At 38.7% G+C, this 19,742-nt stretch overlaps 1 long non-coding RNA gene across 5 annotated transcripts in view; it reads right to left on the bottom strand.

The window, feature by feature from the left end:
* LOC110345479 (uncharacterized) overlaps positions 1-19,742 on the bottom strand; it is a 442,224-nt gene that overhangs the window by 107,594 nt on the left and 314,888 nt on the right. For 3 of the 5 annotated variants that reach the window (XR_015442355.1, XR_015442357.1, XR_015442356.1), the window contains 3 exons: positions 12,650-12,936; positions 12,416-12,502; positions 11,340-11,406 (listed from right to left, as the gene is read on the bottom strand). This is a non-coding gene — a long non-coding RNA (uncharacterized LOC110345479). The remainder of the gene's footprint in view (positions 1-11,339; positions 11,407-12,415; positions 12,503-12,649; positions 12,937-19,742) is intronic. The other 2 variants (XR_015442358.1, XR_015442359.1) reach the window with 2 other exon arrangements.

Here is a 19,742-nt window from a genome sequence, read left to right as displayed (position 1 = left end):
TTGTTTGGATTTGATCAATGTGTTGTTTGTTGTTATTTCAGTGTGTCAGAATATGTGAGGTCTTGTACAGAATCACAGCTCTTAAACTTGGATGGGCCTCCAGAGATCAGCTGGATAAATTTCCCACTTCTAGATGACAAACTGCTATCTGTTCCTGTTGTAACTGATGAGACAAGTGGGTCCTTAGGAGATCATGCACCCTGTCCAAGCTGGTGTGCTCGTTAGTGGCAGAACCAAGACCAGAACACTTATATCCTAGATGTTCATTTTCTGTCTGGTGTTTTCCACCCTTGAGTGGAGGCAGTGATGTTTATCAAGTGTATGAGAACAGAAGGGGCAGGCAAAGTATAAGACTAGTAGGATAGACTAGCTGGATGGTAGCAGTAGAAATGGATCAAGATGGGCAGAAAAGAGAGACATATAGGAAATAAAATTGACAGGACTTTGCAATGTGACAAGTAATAAAGTGGGAATTATTGAGATAGACCCCAGTTTTTGGCTGTCAAACCAAGGGAATGGTGATGGCCTCAACTTTAATAGGTGATAGAAGAGTGGAGGGGAAGTGGAGAGTGGGGTTAAGGAATGAAGAAAAATGATATATTCAGTATGAGACACGTCCAGCTGGGAAAGTCAAAGGTCCAGCCACATGGAGATGTTCAGATAAGAGCCCCAGGCCAGTGATACCAATTTTGGCACTGTTAGCATTTTCATGGTAACTAAAGCAAGGAAGTAGATAAAATCACTCAGGGTAAGAGTATAAGCAGAAATAAAATGACAAACTAGGGCATACCCCAAGGACTACCATGACAGAAAGAACAAATAGAAGGGATATATGAATGTGAAAGAGATGAAACAGGAGTGACCATAAGAAAAGAGGCAGAAATTAGAGTAGAAGAACCAAAAAAAAAGAAAAAAAGAACATGATTAAATCCCTTTTTCCTGGGATTTTTAAGTGGATCATCAGGATGAGATAGAATATTATGCAGTAACTGTGAACAGTTACAGAGTGGAGGACTGAATGTTTTCACGACATTGTACTGTTTCTTTAGGTCTTTAAAGCTATATTTTTGTGTAATGCTGATACTGTATCTGGGCTTGGTTTGGCTTTGGCTTTGCTTGTACTTTCAGTTTCGGTTTAGTCTCTTGGTCTCCTGCCCAGGAAAACCCCAAGGTGTAAATTGGCACTGGCTGCTTCTTATGAATGCCAAATAATAGACAAGAAAAATGACATATAGAAAAGGCACACGGCTCTGGGGCTTGTTAGCATCAGAATTAAACTCTGAAAAACTTCCATACTTTTTTGAATGATTAGAAAGCCTGGAAAATCGGGAAGGCTGGCTTGATTCCCAGTTCTACTCATGGCTTTTAAGAACCCAGAGAAGTTGTTTTACTCTCATGTAATTCAAAGCCTTTGCAATATAAAAACAATATAACCATGTTCTCTTCGTTTAATGACAGATCGCCACAACTATGAACTCGTTGTAGCTCCATGAAAAAAAAATTTAACAACAAAGTTTTATGATTGCTATCCTTGGAATTGGGGTCTTTACTACAGATCTGTATAAAATACTAAAGTAATAATCCTATGTTATTAGGTTATGTGAACTAAAGACTGGAATTTCAGGCTCCAAATGAGCTATTTCCCAACTGTCAGACACATTAGGAAGTTCAATTAGAATATGGTCTATATTCAAGGAACATAAGAACCTTGACCTTTTTAAACAGTTATCACACAGAGCACAAAATATGATGTAGCTTCCATTCTGACTGGATAATTACATGAAATTTAACATCTCTCACTTCTTTTATGATTGAAGAGAATGCTAGAATTTTCCAAGCCATGATTTCAATCTAACACAAACATTAGGGTTGTGTGTTTTACTGCTTTTTGGGGGACAATTTCTAGGCTGAGTATTTAGCAAGAAGCATTGGGAAGTGTCTGGTCTTACAGATCCCAAAGGAGTTTACAGTGATTTTTCCTGACTTCTTCACCCCAGTATACTATTGTATTTCATATTGATTAATATTAGTAATATCTTATTAATACAATTTTGTTTTACATTATGCTTTTATCCGAAGAATCATACATACTATATCAGCAAATCTCATAATAACTGGAAGACAGAGAAAACTATATTCTTGATTTATTTGAAGAAGGAAAAATGAGGCAACATGAAGACAAGTTCCTGGTGTTTGTCCTTTGTCTATTGATAGGCATCTTCTTGCTGATCCTTTGCAAGGGAGAAGGGCTTCCCAGTGAGAAAAGGATGCTAGAATAGGATGCTGGAGGTCCAGTCCTCCCTTGGACTCAGCCATAACTAGCCAAGTTCCTGAGGACACCATGCCAGATTGGTTCATGTGAGTGTGAGGAAAGGAAAATGTTACTCCTCTTAAAAATCTGGACTCCTGAAATACTTGTCCAAATTTAGGAGAGAAACTAAGAAGTAGGTGTGAAAAGAGGGAGAAGAAAAATGTACAGACCACAGTTGTCAAAAGCAGAATGTATAATCTTGGGGTTCATTTTTTCAAAAGGCAATTCCATTGCCCTCCACTTGACCTCACAAGTGGCACTCAAGATCTTCACACCAACATGCCTCATCTTCATCTTCCTTCCCACCCTATACATCCTCAGATGTCTGGTCAGTACAGTTTCCTGTCCTTCCTTCCCCTCTAGACACCCATCTAGCACTCGAATGCTCTCTGCCTCCCCCAGATGCCCAGGCTGCTTTGCTCCTTGCGCAGCTCTGCCCTAACACAGGGCTCCACCTACAGGCCTTGTTCTCAGAGACCTTAGGCTAGTTTGTTGGAATTACTGTTTAACAGAACTTACATGGAAGCCCAGCACACCAATAGGCAAAAGTAAAGTGCCTGCAGAGGAGAGGAGGTGACTGGAAGTCCCTGACCCTATGCATTATCTCACTATTAATTTCAGTTTGAGGGAGGGGGCAATACAATTTCTCCTGAAAACTACCAAACTACTTCCAGGGAGAATTTCAGCTCTTGCTGTTTATTATTCTGCTTAAATCTATTTAGGGACTCAAGGTAGATAGGAGAGAGGAAGAGAAACGAATGGAGAATTACATGGTGTTAGGAGTTTCCTCCAACCTTCAGTCAATTTGAATCCAGATGGTGATTGTCTGAATTTATCCTCTGTAGGGCAGGGGTAAGAAATGGGTGATTTCCCTTCTCAAAGCCAGGGCAAGGAAAGAAACCACAAGAAAATCAGTCAAATCCATTCCAAAGTCTGGGCTTGACTCAACAGTAACCCCATCTTCATTGGAGCTTTTGACCCTCTGATCTGAAACCACAGGGGCTGCAAAATCTCCAAAGTTTCCAGGCTATAAAATAATCATAAAAGGCAAATGAATAAATGATAGCGTTCCCAGGACTCAGCATGGCAGGAGTGGTGCAGACACTGAAAAATACCTGGGTTTGGGCTATTCTATTGGTGCTATCATATGAATGTGTGTGTCCCCAGTTCATATGGTGAAACTACTCTTCAGTGTAGCAGTATTATGAGATAGGCTTGAGGGAGGCTCTGCCAGTCCCTTGGGCTTTCCTGTGTGAGGACAAATAGAAGGTGTCACCAGACACTGACTCTGCTGGCACTTTGATTTTGGACTTGAAGCCTCCAGAACATTAAGAAATACATTTCTGTTGCTTATAAATTACCCAGTCTGAGATATTTTATTTATAGCAGCAGGAACAGACTATGACAATTGGTGTCTTTTCAAAGGATCCTACAAACATACACTATGGGATGAGTTGCTGCATACAGTTTCCAATATCACCATCAGCAATTACTTCATCTCTGTATGCCTCTCCTGTCAAGAAGTAGAGACTGTTTCCTTTCCCTTGGTTCTGAGCTGGTTTTATGACTTTCTCTGACCAAGAGGATGTGTTAGAAGTGACAGCGTTCAGATATAGCCTGGCAGCTCTTGCTTTTGGTGTCTTGGAAGCCAACTACCATGCTACACAAAATTTGGGGCTAGACTGCTGAAGAGTGAAGGGCCACATGAAAGAAGATCTGAGGATGAGAGGTCTTCTAGGACATTCAGCCACAAAATGCAGCCCCAGGAGTGACCTCAGTCTACACTGGCAGAAAAAAAAAATCCACCTGAGCCAAGTCAAACAACAATTATGAAAAACAAATCATTGTTACTATACATCGTTTCAGGTATTTTTTTTTCACAGCAATAGGTAAGTGAAGCAATTACTATCAAGCAACCAGGAGACAGAGGGAAAGAAAAGAGCCCAATCCTAGTGTCTCCTTCCAGAAGCTCCAAAAAGACAAACTATGTCCAGTAATGACAACCAATACTTATGTAGTGTGCGTTGTGCACCAGGCACCAGTCTGTATTCTTTTGGTTTTCCATACTAGAGATTAACCCCAGGGTCTTCACACTGAGCTACATCCTGATCCCTTTTTAGTTTTAGACAGTGTCTTATTAAGTCACTGAGTTGCACAGGCTGGGTTCAAACTTGCAATCACCCTGCCTTAGCTTCCCAGAGTGCTAGAAATACAGGCATATGCCACCACCTCCCACTTCCATTCTGTATTCTTTACATGCTTCATCTCTCTTATTCCTCACAGAAACTGTATGGAGAGGGTTCTATTATCATTATATTTTACAGATTAGAAGACTGAGGCACAGAGAGAGTGAAAGATATTTGTTATTTACATATACACCCAGAATGTATAGATCTAAAAGTGATATTCACATCCACAGAATAATTGAGCCTTGCATAAGAATGTAAGTGTTTAACAAATGTGGCTGCCTTCCATTATCTCCTATGTCTTCCATTATCTCTGTCCTATGTCTGGTGATCATGAAATAAGATGCAAAGTCTCTAAAATTTAGGAATTAGGGAAAAAAGAAGAGCAAAGGGTCTAAATAATCCATGTCTTTAATTATCAGCCCTTAGATGATTGACTGAGCTATAAGTCATTAAAGACATGATTGAGAGTCGACAAGGCCATCAGCCCTGTCCAAAAAAATAATATTGAAAATACAAAAATAAATTTGCTTTTACCATCACCAAGTCCTTTAATATATGCCTGGCTGTAAATGACACACATTTAAATTTAGAAAGGCAGAATGAAAACTTTACATCAATCTTCATTCTACCAAAAATACTATGGTGTACTCTGGAACTTTCTCTGAGGTTTTATCATTCAAGGCAACATACTTGTCAGAAAAAGAAAAAAATATTGACATTGTTTCCAGCCCTTTAATGACTTTAATCCAAAGCTCTCTGGGGAGTGCAAAAGCTATGCCTCAGATGGGGTCAGGAATAATGAAGGACGTTTTATATGTGGTGTTTCAACTTTGCTGTATGAGAGGTACAATCTTCTGGAATCTACTTTCCTCTGCATGTGTTATAACAAGACTGGAGTTAGGGTGTTCTTTATCCTTTCTGCTAAAATGCACAGAACTCTCACCTACATTGTTAGAAACAAATCATGTTATATTCACTTTTCAGGTGAGGAGAGAACCTAGTGTGTTAAGTGCCAGGGCAGAGCCACCTGAGTGGGGGACAAAGAACAAGAGTTCCAGCTCAGATGTCAAAACCCCTGGTTGGCAACCCTGGAAAACATGAGTAAAAACTCAAGAAAGGAAGTTTGGTTTTGTCAACAAAGTGTGTGCTGGGGGGAAAAAATTGGATCTGCACAATTCCTGCCTCTCCACTCTGCACCCTCTGATGCCTTCTCTTTTGTGGTGCATGTTTGCAAAATAAATGAGCCTTTTATCAACAAGCCTCCCTTTTCCTCAGTCAACAGCATCTGCTCACCCTGTTTTCTCACTGGCCCCAAACTTAGCTCCCTCTCAGCAGAAGTGTGGCTCCATACGTCCCTCCAATAGGTATTTGGGTCCGCAGTCTGACCCTTAGAAGACAGATTATTATTCTAAAGTTACCACTAGCCTATTCCACATTCTGTGAAATCCCCATTCTTTATCCCTAAGCCACACCACACAAAGTTATAACAAACAGTTGCTGCTCTTCCATCCACATGGGCTGGAGGGGTGGAGGCCAATCTGTTTTATAACATCAAAGCTGGGCCCTGAATTGGGTATGATAGTGTGATAGCATCTAAATAGCTCTCAATTTAATGTGTGACAGGATGAAAATTCAGGAGATTCCTTTCATTTCCCAAAGATATACTTATTCTTTTGGGACACATTCATGGTTTGCTTTTCCATAATCATTTTTGACGTATTACTTATCAGACTCCAAGTTTCCTCAAAGAAGAGAATTAAATAGTCAGTCTCCATTAGAAATGCTATGAACAGCCAAACAATTTTAAAAGCCTTTCTCTAGATATTGCAAAAAGATACATGTTGTAGAATCATTGTTTCACAGTTTGGAAAATTACAAATTGTAATTATTAACATAATGGAATAGAGGAGTGAGGCAATGATATAAATTATTCTGTATTTAAAATAAAAGTTGTGCAATTCTTTGTACATAGATAGCATCTTTATTAACAAAAGGAACCAATTCTACACACACACACACACGCACACACACACACTCACACACAGACCCAAGACTCAAACCTCAGGTGAAATGAGCAAAAACTCTTTATAGAAACTCTGTGACATACTTTTGCACAGGCATCTCTAAATTAAAACTATAGTTTTATATGGATACCACCTAGTGGTCTAGAAATAAGATATCAACCAAAAGAATTGTATCTAAATTGTAAAAAATAGAAAACACATTCACAGTAAAATCCCTAATCCAAGTTTTCCTACTACACAGATATTTTCCCAACACCAGGAGGAAATAGAGAAAAACTGTTGTCCAGTCTCTGCACTTAGTGGTTCGTTTTACAAATCAGGAGTCATTCCCACACTGTGTTAAAGTAATCCTTGGCAAAGGTAGGTGCAGCCCAGCCTTCCTAAAATTTTTGAAAGCATTTGTAGCTTCCCTGTTGCTGGGACACAGTACCCAATATCTTCTAAAATGAAGAGAGGTTTAATTTGACTCATGATTCCAAGGCATTCAGTCTATCATCAGCTGACTCCAAGACAGACACATCATGGCAGAAAGGGATGGTAAGACAAAGATGCTTAGGTCATGGCAAGAAACCAGATAGAGTACCCAAGGTTGTGCCTCCATGAATCCCAGACACACTCAGAAATATGTTTTACTAATCCTCTCAGTGGCTCTCAAGCCAATCAAAGTGACACAACTAAGTTTAACTACCACATCATTTCCTGAATGAAGGCAACTTTGTGACATTTATTTGAAAACTGCAATCACTCCCATACATCTAATCCCCTTACTCTGCAATTATTTTTCTTGTTTTCCATACCACTCATCTTCAAATAACCTAGAAATTAAGTCATTTATCTATTATTTGTCTTGTCCAATAGAACCCAAGAATCACAAGACCAAGGATCTTGATTTATTTCGTTCACTCACACATCCCATTTGCCTATAACAGTGTCTAATAAAAAGGTAATTCCCCAGGATATGCTGTTTGAAGAAAGGAATGAAAGACAATTTGTAAATGACTTAGATCTAGCGGTACTTATCTTCCATCTTCTGGTTTGAAACTGAAGACAGCAATATAGATGCTTATGTCTCTTGAAAAGGATTGTAAACTCAAAAATGAGTAAAAAACACTCACTCTAGAGGAAAATAGAAAGTACACAGAAAAAGTGAGGAAGAAAATAGCCACATGAGACAAAGAAGAAAGTCAAGTGTAGCTCCTGTCTCCTTAGTGCTGCTAGTGGCAAGCTATCTGTTCTTCCTATTCTATTCGTTGATTCTGTTTCCCCACAAGACAGAGTGTGTTACATTCAGGGAAATCTGTTAACAGCAGCAATTACCATTTTAAAACATATTCATTATTTTTAGATGGTGGAAACAAAGAAAAAGGGATGGTGGCACTTAAAGACAGATATTTTTCTCCAAGTTTTTCTGTAAATGTTGAGAAGAAGCAAGAAATATTAAAATAAATCTGAAAGTCAATAATGTAAACTTCTATTATGAGCATAGTAATATGAATGAATATTTATTATTTATCATTCCCCAATTTTATGGTTTTAAAAACACAATCACATTTTTCTTCTTCCTGCTAAAATGATAAAGATGAGCAAATGTTTCAAATAATATCAAATAAAAATTATCCCTTCTTTACCATGTCCAGTGCAGTACCAGCCACATAGTAAGATTTAGAGTTTGTAGTGGTAATTACTGTGAATTAATTAATAAGGACCAGAAAACTAAATAGACACAGAAAAAGGGAAATGTTGAAATAAGGGCACTGAGATTTAATTGAGAAATTTTTGAAAAGAGGAAGAAAGATGAATCACAAAAGGAGAGAGGTAAGTAAAAGATTATCCGGCAGTTCTTGTTCAAATAGTTCAGAAGACTAAACCCTTCAAACATCGCTCTCCATGTGGAGACAATCCTTGAAGAGGGGATAAGTGAGCAAGAAAATGGAGGTGAGCCTGGTAGATTCTTTCAAAGCCCAAAAGCCAAATTTTATGGAAGAAAAATCATTTGATACAGATGGTCTGGGACTTTTTATTAAGTGCTGATGAGAGCTGTTGCCCTGACAGCTAACAACAGTCAGGCCGTGATTTGTTCAAGGAGCTGCTGCAGTCAAGAAACCAGGAGAGAGGGCGCTCCAACTGAGCAGAGGGGCTGTCAGCCTGCCCTGCAGGACCAATGGCACCCTTAGGACCCTCCTCACTGAGCTGCCTCCCTGGCTATCATTGTGAGGGCTCTAGGGTTTGTAGTCCAAGGTAAAGAGCCAAGTGCTTTGTGTCTACCCTTTCACAAAGATGCTCAGCTCAAAGGGTGGAATTTCCAGTCCCCAAACAATTTTCCATGAGGAACCAAAGAGCCATCAGAGGAGAGGGAGTTACCTACACAGTCACCATGCAATGATCAATTCTTAATAGTTCCTTTAGTCTTCCTGAATTCCTCCTTGATTTATTTAAACTTGTGCAATCATTGTTAAAGGAATGCCAGAAAATAGGGAGAACATTGGAGGTAATGTTTCTTAAACCTCAGATGAGTCTCTCCCTCTCTCTCTCTCTCTCTCTCTTTCTCTCTCTCTCACTGGAGATTGAACCCAGGGCATTACATGTGCTAGGCAAACACTCTGAGCTACATTGCCAGCCTTTTATATTTTGATTTGGGATAAAGTCTTACTAAGTTGCTCAGACTGGCCTTGAACTTGCAACCCTTCTGCTTCAGCTTCCCAAAGTAAGAAGGATTACAGTCCTGTGCCATCAAGACTAGCATTCAAAGAACTATTGTGGCTATTTCTTTTCCTTTGTTTAGAAAAAACCTAACTCTTGCTTATATGTAATTTTTACTGAAAGACCCAATAGTTTATTTTTCTATACTCTCTCAGAAATACATCATGGAAGTGAATAAATCTGAGCTCTGATCTGACCTTTATCTTTACAATATAACAGGAGCACAATAATAATTTATAGGGCTCAGGCCTAAGTGTGACATTTCAATGAGCTGGGTAAATATCATTACCCGAAGCCAGCAGCTAGCATGGATACAGACCTAGAGGTGGGTGGGTGCACACATTTTCTGGAAGAAGATTGTTGATTTGATAGTAGGTATGGTCCTGAAATCGGCAAAGGTTGCACTCATCAGAGTTGTGTTGGTTAACAACAGGCAATAGAATAAAAATAAAACAAAGTAGGAAATGCCAGGAAGAGGCTTCCACTTAACCAAGGAACAAGAAAATTTCTATCCCAAGCTAAATCAGGTTGACCAGGGAAGAGCCCAGATGCATAAATACTTGCACACTTACCCACCCTTCTCTGTGCTATATAGAGAAGGTTAAGGTTATGAATGGATAAGAATCCTCCAGAAAATTGTAGATGAAGAAAGACAGACATTGGGGAAGAAAGATCAAGAAGATGAACAAGATGACTTTGTCCAACAAACATGTAAACATGGAAGATATCTGGCATCTCACTCTACACTGGGAAGGCAAAGGTGCCTGTGGCCAAAAGTAAAACTCTTCCTTGTCCAGAGAGTCAGATTCCTACCTTCTCAAATTCCCACTGATAACTTGAGTCTGGCATTTCTAGATAATGGTATTGCTCTGGGACTCTGTGAGTGGCCGGAACTGGGTGTTTTTTGACCCTCCCCTCTCTGAAGAACAAAGCCTCTAGACTGGTAAGAAAACAGCAAGCAGCCTGGATCATGGCTGACACTCATCAGATTCATTTCATGCAGAAGAAAGTGTGGAAACTTTTGAGCTTGCTGAAAATACTTAACAGCTATATAATGTATTTTTTTTTCCAATGTTTGACTATTTTATTGATTCACAAGATCCACAGCTACACACCCACACTCCCCACTTCTTGTCAGTTGATCACAATTCTCCCTGTATCACATCAAAATGACTTACAGAAGGCAAATTCTCAAAGAAATCAAAACTCTGTCTAAGAAGAATGCTAAACAACAACAACAACAGCCCACAATGACATGCTCTGATAGAATTTGGCACTTTGATAAGGAAATTGCTCTCCCAGGGATGAAAGCCATCTTCATGCTGCAAAAACACCCTGGGTTCAGAGTTCCAGAGATTTTCTCCTTTCAGCTAACTCTGGCTCCCAACCACAGTTTTAAAATCATGCTTGGGTGATTTCAGAATTATTTGACAAAGTTCTCCTTTGGATTGGAAGAAAAAGTTTGGTTTTGTGTTTTGTGAAATACATTCATATGCTTGTCTTGCCCATAACCAACAGATTAAATACACACACATATCACTTGCCAAGAGTTCCAGCTGTTTACATTTTCACCCAAACATGTGAATAAAAACCGCAGGCAAAACAAGTACTGTCTCTCATATCTTTTATGGATTAACAAATAGCCCTTACCCTGCTGATGCCCGCTCTTAATTGGACTATGCTGTGAGGAGCAATTAAGCCTAAATGGCCACTTGCTGAGAGCTGGTGAAAGAAATGCTGCTGCTAGAGGCATTTGCATTCTCCAAATAGAGCGCATATGCTTTGCTTTGGTGCCCATAAAGAAAGGAGGTTGACTCTGTGTGTGTGTGTGTGTGTGTGTGTTTAAAAGTGAAAAGGAGCCATTGTTTCATGCGCTCAGTGGAAATGATTCAAGGAAAATTTTTAGAGGTTATATAATTTCTGCAACTTTTGTGCAAATAAGAGATGTAGCAATAAAAGAGCTTTGTTCCTCAGTAGAGAGTCAGCAAGTGTGAGAGAAAGGCCTCTTCCTTCCCTCCCAACCATTGCGTCTCCATCCTGTGTGCAAATGACAGATCAGTACTGGCAAAATGAAGCAGAAAATGAGACAATTCCCTAGACACAAACAGACCTCACCTGAATATCATGTGACTGGGGTAGAGAAGGAATATTCAGAGGCATTATCTTGGTATGTGTTTTCACTCTGGAAGATAAAGGAGAACAAGAAAAAAGAGGTTAAAATAAGACTGACTTCTTTCCACACAGAAAGGTCATTACTAGCAACTTCAAGATATTCTTCAATCACACGGACACACATATTTTTGGGTTTGATTACCCAGATTTGTATCATTTTTTATTTGTATGGACAAGGAAACAGAGCAGTTAGAATTTTCTCCTGAGCTGTGCAGGATCTATTTAAAAGGTTTTGTTGCTTTTCTTAAAGGAAAGAACAAATCCATTGCTTTTATAAACATTATCTTCATTATTAAAAATTAAACTTTAAGAGATCAGGGAGAAAAAATAATGAATGGGGGAGATAACTCCAAATTCGACCATTTACAAAGATCCATCATTTATGATTTTCTGAACATCATTCAAAGATCTCTGTATGTACATACATGGGAGAGAGAGAGAGAGAGAGAGAGAGAGAGAGAGAGTCTGAAGTCATTGTTAAATCAGGTCTCATACATGTTTGCAGCTGAATCTTTGCACTGGGCTACAGACATGCCGTCCAGGATGGCTCTGGTGTGGACAAAATGAGTTTCCAGAAGCACCATATTGTTGACCTCTGCTGATCTTCTGTACAATAAACCCCTTCTCCTACACTACCCAGAGACTGAGCCAGTACCCAGTCCCTCTCTTATAGAACAGCTTAGCTTTTGCCAGCACCAATCATAATTCCTGGCTCATAAGTGATAATTACCAACCACCTCACCCCCAGCTTGCAATTCAAACACAATAAATACACCTGCCATTTTGTAAAGCCTCTGAGCACATTTTTAAGACTACTCAAATCTCCATTTTCCCAGATTGCAATCCTAATTAACTCCAAATAAATGCAATTTTCTTTGTTCTTGACTAGGTTGATTTTATTCTTGGTCGAGATATTTTCATATTTAAAACATGGCTCTTTGTTGGCAAGGTGGGAAGGGGATTCTGTGCTGTATATATTGCAGGTATTGGCAGTAAAACTTTTCCCTTTGCCCACTTACATTCAAATAGAATGGGGCACCAGGAATGTCGCTCAGTGGTGCCACGCCTGCCTCACAAGCACAAGGTCCTGAGTTCAATCCCCCATACTGGGAAGAAAAAAAAAAAAGGAAAAAAGTAGTAAAATGGGAGGGAGCTTGAAAATCAAGTGACAATTATAGATTAACGGGGGAAATTTTTAAGTATATTCACATATTCATGGGTACTTGATAACAAGAAACAGTTTATATACACACCAATCTAACAAATGTCAGGGTGAAGTTGGGCTTCCAAGAATATTTATCAGACTTTTTGATACAAGGTTGTCTTCTCATAAGCAAGAAACTCCCTTGGAGAAGGGTCAGTGGAAGATATATCTTAGGAGACTCTACTTAAATTTAAATTTTTCTTAAGGTTTTACTCAAGTAGTGTTTCTGCAGCTGCTGATTGTTCCCATCTTTTCAGTTTAAGGTACTTTCCAAATCACTTTGGGGGATTATTGTATTAGTCAGCTCTCCTGTTGCGGGACATCATGCCACAACACCTACAATTTAAAGGAAGAGAAGTTTAATTTGGCTCACATTTGAGGGAGATTCAGTCCACAAGTGGCTGGCTCTAAGGCAAATCATTATGGCAGAAGGCTATGGTAAAACAAAGCTGCTTAGTTCATGGCTTTGAAGCACAGCAAGGGAATAGTGCCAGGGAGTAAATGGCAAGGACCCAGACATAGACCCTAGCCCATACCTCTATGACTTAGACAGACCCACAAGTGGGCTCCACCAATTCCCCAGAGGAATCCCAAAGACAATCAAACTGACATGATCAAGCTTACCTGGCAAAGCTATTAATCCCTTTGTAGGATTTTTAGTTGTGTCTCTAGCCCCTATTCACTAGACACCAGTAGAAATCTCTCTTCCTTCCATGTGACAATAAAAATATCTCCAGACATTTTGTCTCCAGATATAGCCAAATTTTCCCTGGGCAAGGTGGGATAAAATTGCCTCTAGTTAAGAACAACTACTCTAAGGTTTAAAAAATAGAATTAAAGGAGGAAAAAGCACACTAACAGATTAAAATCATAATGTTTAACCACATAATTTAATTTTTAATAACTGTCTGTTGACGTCTTGTAAGATGTAAGATATAAGATGCTGCCAGAGTCTAACTGAGATTCTACCCTGGGATTGAAATTCTTCCCTGAGTCAAACTGAGATTCTGCCCTAGGTCTAAATGCACTGAGATAAAGAGATCTGGAAAAGATAGCCAGGCAGACCATGCAGGTGGTGGTGGAACAACACATACTCCAGATATTTAAGTGAAATGATGCATGAGTTTCCTAGGGTTTCCTGGGAGAAAGATATATAATTTCTCTTCAGTCTTCCTAAGGTCATAATTGTGACATAACTCCTTGTATCAGTCAGTGTTTACTAGAGAAACAGATTTAATGCAAGATGTATGAATATATAAGAATTTACAAGATTGGCTTACAATGGCTGCCCGCAGAGTCAGATGTGGAAGAGTCTGAAAAGTCTGTCTGCACACTGGAGACACAAAGCATCCAGTGGAAGGCCTGGAGCTCAATGTAGTGTCTTATGAAAGTCTGTATCAGGAGGCTGAAGGGTCTGAGATGGAAGGCAGAAGAGTGTATGGTGAAAGGCACTTTCTGGTCTCTCACAGTGTTAAGTGTGTATAAGGTAACTAGATTGAGCCACCTCGGTAGTACTCTAAGGAACGTTGCCACGCAAGAGAATCACAGCAGCAAGAATACTCCAGAAAGATACAATACAGAATACGCCTTTGGAGTAGACCACCAGAAGAAAGGACCAAGCTGGAATCGGAATAGACATTGCCAGAGCAACACTTGCTTGAAGGACAACATCCTTCATTTTCATCACCTACTAAAAGTCCCACCTCTGAACACATGAGACCTTTGAGGAAAATTTTAGACCTAAACCATGAAATTCCTGTATCGTGTATTGCCTAAGCATTTGCCTTATTGAGATTGTATGCTCCCTTTACACTTGAACTTGCATGGTTAATAAGTTATTTAGCAATGCTTTGTTTCCCTCAGAATTTTGTTGGCATTCCTTCACCATCTTTTTGGCACTGAGCATTGCTATGAAGAAATCTAAAGTTGGCCAAACCTTATTTGTGCTTTAATTTCCTCCCTTCATGCCCATATAAATCTTTCTTCATCTCATATTCAGCAACATTTTCAGGATATGTCTTGGTGTTGATTATGTTCTGCCAATCTTTACTAAATCCTGCTGTTACTCTTTAGTGCACTGATTCAGGTTTTTATTGCAAGGAATTGTTGTCCTTTATATTATTGAAACCATTTCTATTCCATCTGTTCCATTCTTTTTCTCAGAAATGTCAATGAGTTTATGTTGGATCTCCTTTGTTTTTCTTCCATATCCAGTACTTTGTCTATAATCTTTTATGTATTTGTTTTTTCCATTTCATTTTGGATGGTGCAGACAAACCTGCTACTATATACACAACTGTGTTATCAGTCATATTTATGCTCTCTATATGTTTTCCTATTCCATTTCTCTAAGTTCCTTCCCTATCTTATTCTATTACCTTTTCATTTTTCTCTGTACCTTTCTATTTCTTCTGTAAATATTTTTTGACTAAAATTTTCATTATGAATAACCTTTTAAAGACTTTATGGAAAAATTTCTCTGTATCCTTTCTCTGGTTCTGCAGAAAATTATTTTTGTGGTATGTTTTACATCTGTCTTTTTAAAATTGTTTCTTTCTTCCACATTCTACTCAACTGTTATTATTATAAATTGTTATTATTATTTGGCAGTCTATCCATAGAGGTCCATTATGATTATCAGTCATCTTTGAATGGCTTGCTGAGTTCATTATTTAAAAATAGTACATCATTTTGCTGAAAAACCAGGTTGAGTCACATTCTTGCATTAAATCTGTATTTTCTGTGCCTTTAAGAATTTTTCTTCCTCAGTTTTAGGCCCATAGAAATTTCTGCTCGACATTATTCTTCTTTACCTCACTCTGAGATTTTCCTTCAACCTGAGGCTTAGAGAATTCACTGAAGGTTTTTTTTAAAGAGAATACTGAGAGCTAAGGGAGAATAATCTAGGGGTAAGGTATAGAGTATAGAAGAAGAATGAAAACAGTGAGATTGGGTTTTGGTGGTTTGTTTTTTGTTTCTCTCTCTCTCTCCCTCTCTCTCTCTCTTTTTCAGCACTGGGAATTGAACCCAAGGCCTTGCATTGAGCTATAACCCCAGCACTTTTTACTTAGAGACAGTCCTCTCAAAGTTGCCCAGCCTGGCCTCAAACTTGCCATCCTCCTGCCTCAGCTACCCAAGTAGCTGATTACAGGCATGTGCCATCATGCCTGGCTGAGAACAATTACTTTAATTGTTGATCCCTTCCCATCCTTAAAGTTCTCTGAGACACATAATGAATTCTCATCCAAAGTTTTAGACTCTCTTTTTTGGGAGCAAAGCAGTGTGAAATGAGTCATGTTGATATGTATATGCACATACATATCTGTCTGCAGATAGTGCAGCTTAACCACTGCATCTGAGACCATAGTAATGAACCAGTGTTCCTGATGCAGGCTTAGAGGACAACACAATTAGACCTGTCTGAAGATGACAGTATATGCAGCTTGTTGCTTCATATTGGCTATTGTAGTTCAAAGCACCCCCCAGACTCCCTCTCTGCCTTTTACCTCTCACTTTCTTCAACTTCTAAGGAATTGGATGGATAGGCTAGAAATGCACTTCAGAAAAATTGTGAGGAAAGCAGAGGAGAGAAGATTATATGCATTGCATGCACATGGTGGTCAGTTTCCACTTCTCAATGCATTAGAATGGAAAAGGGAGGTTTTAACTTCCTTTTTACAAGTGAAACATTTGACTGATTGAATAACATTTCCCATCCAACATTCAAAATTTCCTAGAAGAAAAACTGGATAAGGATAAAGATCATCATGTTCAACACTTAAATTTATCAATAATGAGCAAAGGTAAAAACTCAGTCCCAATTGTTTCTAGGTTAGTGTTCTAGCTGCTGAATCAGAGGCTGCTCCTTCCTCAAAGAAAAATGTGAATGGGTAGAGGAATAAGCTACCATCCTTACTAAAGGATAGGAACAACACATTGGCAGAGAAGCCCCTCCCCACATTTTAGTAAAGGAAAGCTCAGAGCCACTGCCACTTGCTGCACTTAGGTATTCTTTGGAGGAGAAGTTCTTGGTGTTGTGACCATGGGCTTCTCCTGCATGAGCAGCCAGATCCACCTCCTGAGCTGCTTCAGTCTGGTCTGAGCCTCCTTCAAATGAATCTTACTCCTTCTATGAATCTTCTCAGAGTATCAGGTTGTGATTCATTCTTCTGTCCTTGGACTACTGTAGCATGTTATTTACACCTATACAGCAGCCTATATCAATGCTTTCCTTAACGTGACTTATTTATGTATCTAGTGACACTGTTATGTTAATCTCTGGGACACAAGAGCCAGGCCAGCTCTCAAATGGCTATTTAACATATCCTGTAATGCATGCTAGTGAATTGTTTTGGACTGCATTCTTATTCCAAGTTTTCTTGACCTTTTTGGTAATCTGGCGAAACTATGAATTCCTTTCTCATAATTATGCATCTAAATCAATAAAAAAAATTTAAGGGATACCCAAATAAACTAGTTTTTTGATGTACAGTTATCAAAAAAAATTTAAACAGATTTGCAATGTAGTAATATATGCGCTTTAATAGCACATTACATAACATGTTTAGGTGGTAACATAAATCTAGCAACAGGTCTAAGAACCATCATAATTTCTAAGTAATAATAATTGTAAATAATATTTCAAGATAATTGCAATAATTATAATGCATTAAAAAATTTGATTTTTATTAGTGAAATAGTTACAAGTACTACCAATACTAATGTAATTTTTAAACTTTTGCCTTATGTTTATAATCAAAAAATGATAAATTTTGGTGAGATATTAGTAATATAGAAATGTAATTTTTCTCCTCTAAATGCACTGACCCTTTCCCCTGAATTCTGCCTGTGAACTATAGGTGTATTATAAAACCACCAGTTCCAATTTAGAAGTGAAAGAATGTACCTCTCTACTGAAATCTCAAGTTGCGAGTCCTGGAGCTTCCAGTCACCGCCCAGTCCAGCCAGGAACCTGGAGCTCCGTCGCCCACCTCTGCACCTGCACTGAATTAAATCAACAGCACCTTGGCTTCCAGCACAGAGGAAGGGGCTTCTGGGCCGCCATACCACCACTCCCATAGAGGAGGTGAACCATGCAGGTGACAAGAGCACAAACACATCCTGCCCCCCCATCAAAATAAGAAGACACATAAACAAGTCTCAGAACCAGACTTCCAGATCACCTAAAGCAACCCCAAAGGGAAATGAGATGGAACACTCTGATATTCAGCAACCTGGACTCTTTGACCTGGCAACAAAAGAGGATCTAGAAAAAAATGAAATCAGAAATAATTTCACAGATAACAGCAGAGATTGTGCTCATAGTGCACGACATGATTAATAAATCTAGAGAGGAGCTCAGGAACATGATGGAATCCCAACATAGGAAACAAATGGAATCCATAAAACAGATTTCCAGGAGATTAAAAACTCCATTGAAAGTCTACACAGCAGAATGAGCCAATGTGAGGACAGAATTTCAGATATAGAAGAAAAGATTGCAATTACTGATCAGGAAAAGAAAAATTGCTTCAAAATTATAAGGGACCATGAGAAATTAATCCAGCACCTGCTTGACAATGCAAAGAATAACAGAAGACTGATTGGAGTCAAAAAAGAAACAGGAGAGAGTGCAGATGACATAAAAAAATTGTTCACAGAAGTAATGGGTGAAAACTTCCCAAGCAGGGGAAAAGAACTTGACATACAGATAAGTGAGGCATATAGGACTTCAAATAGCCTTGATCAAAAAAAAATCTGCACATAGGCATATGATTGTTAAGAGTCCAAAAACCCAATAGAAGAACAAAGTTCTACAAGCAGTCAGAGAAAAGAAACAAATCACATACAAAGGAAAGCCCATCAGAATCACAGCAGACTTCTCAACACAAACCATCAAGGCAAGAAGAGCTTGCAGTGACATATTCCAAGCCCTAAAAGAAAACAACCTCCAACCCAGATTGATGTACCCTGAAAAACTATCTTTCAAAATGGATGGAGAAATAAGATACTTTCATGACAAAGAGCACCTTAGGAACTTTGTGAATACCAAACCAGTACTCCAAAGAATTTCACACAGTAGCCTAGGAACAGACATTGAGGATCACAACCCCAGGAAGCAAAGCAGAATGAACCCATATGGTGTGACAAGAAATTAAATGTAAAGGAGGAGAACCCAACAAAAAGAAAAAGTCATGACAATGATAAGTCAATATGTATCAGTTATAACCATCAATATTAATGGCCTCAATTCACCAATCAAAAGAAATAGACTGGCAGAATGGGTCAAGAAGCAAAATCCAACAATATGCTGCATACAAGAAACACACTTAATTCAAAAGGAAACTCATAGACTGAAACTTAAAGGGTGGAAAACAATACTCCATGCTACAGGAACCTGAAAAAAGGCAGGAGTAGCTATCCTCTTTGCAGATCAAGAGGAGTTCAAACCAACCCTGATTAAGAGAGACAAAGAAGGACACTACATCCTTGTAAAGGGAACAATCCAAGAGGAAGAAATGACAATCTTAAATATATATGCACCAAACGCTAGTGTGCCCAACTATATAAAACAAATAGTAATGGACATGAAAAGTCATATATGCACTAATACAATAGTAGTGGGGGACCTCAATACTCCACTGTCACAAATAGATAGATCAACTAGACAAAAAATAAGTAATGAAATACTAGAACTCAATCAAACTCCTGAAGGAATGAAATTAACACATGTTTACAGTGTTTCACCTGGGGAAATCAGAATACACATTCTTTTCAGCTGCACATCAGTCATTCTCAAAAATACGCCACATACTCACTCATGGAACATGTCTAAGTAAGTGCAAAGGAATTGAAGTTATCTCCTGTATATTATCAGACTACAGCGTGATGAAATTGGAGATCAATAGCAAAAGAAACCAGAAAAATTTCATAAAAACATGGAAATTTACCAACACACTTCTGAATAAGCAATTGGTCACAGAAGAAATTAAAGAAGAAATCAGACAGTTCCTTCAATTAAATGACAATGACAATACAACATCTCAGAATCTATGGGACACAATGAAAGCAGTCTTATGAGGGAAATCCATAGCAGTGAATACTCATATTAGGAAAACAGAACGAGCCCAATTAAAAAACCT

The sequence above is a fragment of the Heterocephalus glaber genome, unplaced genomic scaffold (genome assembly GCF_053883595.1).
Source record: "Heterocephalus glaber isolate CG9 unplaced genomic scaffold, H.glaber_assembly_v1.0 deba00001543, whole genome shotgun sequence".
Lineage (NCBI taxonomy): Eukaryota > Metazoa > Chordata > Mammalia > Rodentia > Bathyergidae > Heterocephalus > Heterocephalus glaber.
The sequence above is the reverse complement of the archived record's forward strand: the minus strand, read 5'-3'. Positions and strand labels throughout refer to the sequence as shown.